This window comes from Echinops telfairi, unplaced genomic scaffold (genome assembly GCF_000313985.2).
Source record: "Echinops telfairi isolate 266 unplaced genomic scaffold, ASM31398v2 ScPeMD7_7469;HRSCAF=8507_0, whole genome shotgun sequence".
NCBI classification, from domain to species: Eukaryota; Metazoa; Chordata; class Mammalia; order Afrosoricida; family Tenrecidae; genus Echinops; species Echinops telfairi.
In genome coordinates, this window is record NW_022111372.1 from 92,148,635 (window position 1) to 92,155,442 (window position 6,808).

Here is a 6,808-nt window from a genome sequence, read left to right on the forward strand (position 1 = left end):
CACTAAAATTTCCAACGCCTGTAATCTTTAAGGAAGCCAACTTCTATATCTTTCTCCTAGGAAGCAACTGTGGGTTCAAGATGCCTGTCTTTTGATTGGCAGCAGAGCGCTTAAACTCTGAACCATCAGTGTGATTCAGATTTAAAATTGGAGCTTATATAAATAAGTTCTCTAGGGATAAAGTGTTAAAATACTTAATATGTAAAGCATTGTTGCAATCAAGAGACTACAAACATCTCAGTATGGGAACTAGGCCTTGTTCCTCACTTGACAGTTCATCAGTGTTGTTGCATGCTGGAGAAATGCAGAGGTGCTTGCTCTCAGGCATTGCCTGCTTTTCTGGGGACGGCGGTAGTGGGGGAGGCACAGTTTTACAACTGATGTGTAATCTGTGTGCTGAGCAAATCATCAGAGAAGCTGACTTACACGAAGAAGAATGTTTCATCAAGATCAGAGGAAGGCTTATTAACAACCTGCAATACGCAGATGACACAATCTAGTTTGCTGAAAGTGCGGAGGACTGTGAAGCACTTGCTGATGAAGACCAAGGATTACAGCCTTTAGTGTGGATTGTCACTCAATGTAAAGAAGGCCAAAATCCTCACAACTGGACCACTAGGTAACATCATGATAAATGGAGAAAGGATTAAAATTGTCAAGGATTTTGACCTGCCTGGCTCCACAATCAATGCTAATGGAAGCAGCAGTTCAAGAACTCAGAAGAGGACTTGCATTAGGTAAATCTGCACAAGACCCCTGTAGAATATTGAAAAGCAAAACTAAAAGTGATTGGTGATGAGGGGATAACTCTTAAAGTGAACTGTATGGTATTTTAATTATATTTGAGTTACCATTTATGCTTGTGTATAAGCCAAGTTTTACAGCACAGTTTTTGTGGCAAAATTAGGTGCCTCCACTGATATTCGGGTCACTTATACTCGATTGTATACAGTATCTGCCAATAAAACTGTTAAAAAGAAATAATGGAATTTCTCTCAACTTTTGAATCCCCCGCATATATTTAAAGAAATTTAAAGCAGTAACCTTAAAGTAAATTATAGATCACAAATAGATAACAAAACAAACTGGGAAAATATAGCTTAGCTCTAGGGATTCAGTAACCAATTTTCCTAGCTGTGGGGGGATCATACTTCGATTGCGTTTATTCAGTTTTTTCCTGAAATAGGTGAAAAATGGGACAGTAAGACATAACCACTCTATGACAGCTGACGCTACTAGCAAAGAGAGAAGCAAGTTGCTTCCTTTTCTAAACGGGACCATCTGACCCATGACTACAGTCAGTTATTTCAGCAGCTCGCTGCACTGTAGTAGCTGGAAAGTGTACGTTGATCGTGATCTCTCTTTTGTGAGATTTCCTACTCCATCCACAGTTCTTGTTTGTTCAGGTTTGAATTTATGCTACACTTTTGAAATCATTAACTTTTCCTGTATATTGTTTCACTCTCTTGAAGCACTTTGAAAAGGTGTACGTGTTCTTACAAGAATGTTCTTCAGATATTATTTATTCCCTTTTTGGGGGGAGCGCAAAGTTCCTCTGATTGACTAGGGCAAACTTTTATTTACTGTTTCCATTGTAATTTTGAAAGATTTTCTCTTGTTCTCTTGCTCTTTGTACTTTTACAGAAGGTGATAGAGAGGGGTACTCCCCCACAAAAATGGAAAAAAGTTCTGCTGGACAGAGCTTTCTTAATATCTATTTTCCCCACTAGGCAACCATTTAGCAACTCACTCTGAGTTAGTGCACCCCGTGGCTCACCCGGGATGGTTCTCTGGTCACAAGGGAATTTTTTCGTATAAGCAATTTTGTTCAAACCTCTTTTTTTTGTGATGGTTGATTTAAGAGAACTGTGTGACTGTGAAATTTTGTTTTCTGCTTCAGAAAAATGCTGCAGAAACTGTTCGGATGTTGAACAGAGCTTGCAAGAACAGTGTTATGGGAAAAACTCAAGTGTAAGAATGGTTTTCTCATTTCAAAAAAAGTTGAGTTTTTGATGATGAGAACCTCATTCTGGACGTCTATCAACTTGCAGAACAGGCAAAAATATCAACTTGTGCATTTGAAGTTCATTCCACCAGGTCAGACTGTTAGTTAATCAAGCTTTCTATTCAGAGGTTCTGAAAAGATAGTGACAAAAAAAGCTTGATTTGTGGTAGACAGGGGCGTGGTTTTGCCACCACAATAATGTACCTGCTGTCACAGCCATTTCAATGCTTTAATTTTTTGCCAAAAAAAGCATTGCTGTTTGTCTCATGTGCCTTACTCACCTGAACGCTGTGTGACTTCTTTGTGTTTTTGTGATTGAAGAGGGACGTGAAAAGAATAGAGATCTGACGATGTAGAGAGGTGAAGAAGAAAATGGAGGTGCTGTCAGCCAAACAGATGAGTTTGAAAAATGTTTCCAAGAATGGAATCCCAGATTTGACAAATTTATTAAGTGTAATGGAGAGTACTTAGAAGGTGATAAGGTTGTTTTGGGGAAAAATATATAGCTTTGAAAAAAAGTCTGTGGTTTGTTTTTGTTTTTTTGGTTCCCCCACCTATAATTCTGATATCCCTAAACTCATGTCCACCTAAAAAGGTAATGTTCCAGTAGTGATATGTTAATGTTCTGAACACTTGTCAGTTTTCAGTGTTAGAGATAATGTGGGAGAAACATTTCCTAACAGTAAACATATAGTCTAGAATTGTCAAAAATTTAGTTACAAAATTCATGACTTGCCCTTAAAATATCAAATTTATGATTGGTGTTTTGGCAGGTGGTAGATGTTGTGTGTTCTGCTTGAACTGTGGATGGAAATGTTTTCATTGTTTGACTGGTTCTTTTCTCCTCCACACCATACCCCGGTGGGGGCAATTTTTTTGTTTTTGTATGTGATTAATAACTATTTCAAATAGTAAATTTTGAAATGACTCTTTTGAAGTAACAAGTCTAAAGTTACTGTGATGTTTAGATTTGACCTTTTTTTTGAACTTCTACTTCATTCGGACTTTGGAGCCTACATAGGGGTGTCAAATATGGTTTTTCAGAAAAGTTCTATCTTATTACACACAGAACTGTTTACATAAGAGAAATCAGTTTGAAACCTCGACCTAATAAGTGATAGTCACATTCTTTTAGGGAAGAGATATGGTTTAGTAAAAGTAACAATATTTGCGATAATTTGATGAAAAAGCATTTTAACGAAGCATTTAATATTAATTGAGATAAATGAAAACATTAAAAATACAGTTACTATTACTTTATCATAAATCCACACTCTTATAGTTGCCAGTTACACTTTCCCCCAAAACACTGGCTGTATCCTTGAATTTTTTACATTTTTAAGAGTAACCCCAAGGCTTAAAAATCATGTCACTCATTTGCTTTAAATTTTCTTTGGCATTTCCACATGGTTTCTAAAATGTTAGCAGATGCTTTTTAAAAAGAAACACAACCTTCTTTTTAAATGAATATTCCAAAATTAACTGGATTTTAAAAGACAAGACCAAAGCTGGGTTTTTACATTGCTGACTTTAGCAAAAGTGAAACTATATCATAGTTTATGCTGCCTTATAACTGTTATGAAATTATTGAAAATTGTATATGTGGAAAAATATAGTTAAGTCAAAGTACATATACATGATAGAGTATTTCTTTCAGAACGTTTTGACAGATACTTAATTCTCATAATTTCATAAGGAGATACAGAGTACAAAAAGGGAATACATTCATTTTTTTAAAAATAGTAAGCTCTTTATAACTGGAAAATGCAGGGCAAATGACTAGTTAATGGCTGTTAACTGAAAAGCATGAATTCTATGATAATAATTACTTTGACCATCCTTTGACCTTGTTTTTTTTTTTTGTAAAATATGAGTTATAATACTGTTCTAATTTAATCTACCAGACTGCCAAAAATTTATTTTGATATGTACTAGAAGTTTTTTGTAAGCAATTAAATTGGAAACGAATTCAGATTTAAACTTTACCTCTTAAGAGATGTATAATATAACTAGTTTCCTGAGTTTTACTTTCTGCTTCTGTAACACAAGATTAGTAATGCCTACTTTCAGGTTAATGGGTGGGGAATACAGCTTATATATGCCACGTCCTTGGACCATTACCATTCATTGCTCTCAAGTTGGCCTTGCACTCATGACAGTTCCGTGCACAATAGAAAGAAATGCTGTATAGTCCTGTGCCATTCTCACAGTCAATTGTACATCAAACTGTTGTGATTTTTTTGTTGTTGTTCAAAGTATATATTTAATCTTTTTTTTTTCTTACACAATTCAGTGACACTGACTACATTTTTCATGTTGTGTACCCATTCTCACCCTCCTTTTCTGTGTTGTTCTTCCCACAGACTTAACTGTTGACTGAGTTAACTCTCCAAACGTTCAAGTTGATACTGTCAGTTTGGTCCCATATAGTTTTCAAAAGAGCATAATGCTCAAGACAAAACTGTTTGAGTAGCAAAGGCCAAACTGTGGTTCAGTGTCTTAGCACAACTGTTCCCTGGGTTCATCCAGCCTCTATGGTTCCCCCCCAAAATTGGGATACCATGAAAATTTGACATTCATTTCTGTATTTTTCCATGTTTGATCAGCATTATACAATCAAATCTGTTATCAAAGTGTTTGGTAACGATAGCCAGACCCAATTCAGTTCTTTTGGGCTTGTGGCAAAGGAAGCAGTTACTCATGAAGGCAATTAGCCACACATTCCATTCCTTCTATTGCTGACCCTCCTTATTCTCTGTTGATCCAAACATAGACGCATTGCTGTGTCTTAGATGAAAATTCATGAGATTTTCATTGTTTGCTTTTTAGAAGTTAGTGGCCAGGCCTTTCCTCTGTTTGGAAGCTCCACTGCACCTGGGAGCTACGATGTGAAGTGCACTCTGGCTTGGAATTTAAGTCCGGCCTATCATAGGTTGCTGTCCTTGGGTGCTGTGGGGTTGATTCCAACTCACAGTGAAACTGTGCTCAACAGAAGGAAACAGTGCCAAATCCTGCATCATTCTCAGCATCGTTATGTTGGAATGCGTTGATGCAGGCACTATGTCAGTCCATCTCATTTCAGGGTCTGCCTCTTTGTCACCGCCCCTCCACGTGACCAAGCATGATGGCCTTCTCCAGAGACTGGTCTCTCCTGATAGCATGTCCAAAGTACATGAGATGAAGTTTCACCATCCTCACTTCTTCGGAACATTCTTTCTGGCTGTACTTCTTCCAAGACATGTTTGTTCTTCTGGCAGTCCATAGTACTTTGAATAGCCCTTGCCAACACCTTAATTCAAATGCAAAAACATCTTCATTTATCACTTAAAGAGCCCTTGTTCTTCAAATGTGCCCTATGCAATATGCTTGATTTCGACTGTTCCTTCCATGAGCATTGATTGTGTGTAAATGCAGGCAAAATGAAATGCTTGACAACTTCAATATTTTCTCTGTTTATTATTATATTACCTATTTGTCCAGTTGTGAGGATTTCTTGTTATTCTGACGTTGCGTTGTAATTCATCCTGAAGGCTGCAATGTTTGATCTTCATCAACAAGTGCTTCAAGTAGTCCTGGCTTTAAGCAAGTAAGATTGGATCGTCTATATATCAAGGGTTGTTAATAAGCCTTCCTCCAGTTCTTATGCTGAGGTCTTTATATAGTCCAAAATCTCGGATTTTTTGCTCAGTGTACAGGTTAAGTCAGTGTGGTAAAGGTTATTACCATTAGGTACATCATTCCTAATTTTAAACCATGATTATTGGCCTTGTTCTATTTGCACAACTGCTACTTGGTCTATGTACAGGTTCTGCGTGAGTACAATTAAGGGTTCTGAAATTGCCATTCTTCACATTATTGCTAATGTGTTATGATCAACACTGTCAACTGCTTTTGTATAGTCAATAAAACACAAGTAAACATCTCTCTGGTATCCTCTGTTTTCCAAGATCCAGCTGACATTAGCAATAATATCCGCATCCACTTCCAGGTTAAATTTCTGGCAATTCCCTGTCATTGTACTGCTGCAAGCTTTGTTGAAAGATCTTCTGCAAAGTTTTATTTACATGTGATATGAATACTGTTGTTCAGAATTCCACATTTAGTGTGGTCACTTTTCTTTGGAATAGGGACACATTTGGATCTCTCAGTTGGTTGGCTAGGCAACTGCCTTCCAAATTTCTAGGCATAGATGAATGAATGCTTCCAATGCGTCATCAGTTTCAATTGAAACATTTCAATTAGTAGATATTCCATCAACCCCAGGATCCTTGTTTTTAGCTAATGCCTTCAGTATTGCTTGACCTACTTTAGTATCGTTGATTCTTGATCATATTCTACCTTTTGATATAGTTGCATGTTGACTAGTTCTTCTTGGTATAGTGACTATGCATTTCTCCCATCTTCTTTTGATGCTTCTTGTTTTGTTTAATATCTTGTCCATAGAATTATCCATAGTGAATGGGGGTGTGTGTGTGTGGAGTGGAGACCCAAAGCCCATTTGTAGGCCACTGGACATCCCCTTACACAAGGGTTTTGGGGAGGAGACGAGCCAGTCAGGGTGTGATGTAGCAATGATGAAAAATACAACTTTCTTCTAGTTCCTAAATGCTTCCTCCCCGCCCCACTATCATGATCCCAATTCTACCTTGCAAGTCTGGCTAGACCAGAGGATATACACTGCTACAGATAGGGACTGGAAACACAGGGAATCCAGGGCGGATGATCAGATCCCTTCAGGACAAGTGGTGTGAGTGGCGATAGTGGAAGGGTAGAGGGAGGGTGGGTTGGAAAGAGGGAACTGAT

At 37.6% G+C, this 6,808-nt stretch overlaps 1 protein-coding gene across 3 annotated transcripts in view; it reads left to right on the forward strand.

Moving 5' to 3' along the window:
- Nucleotides 1–6,808, forward strand: part of NR3C1 (nuclear receptor subfamily 3 group C member 1) — a 119,090-nt gene that overhangs the window by 69,382 nt on the left and 42,900 nt on the right. The window lies entirely within an intron of this gene.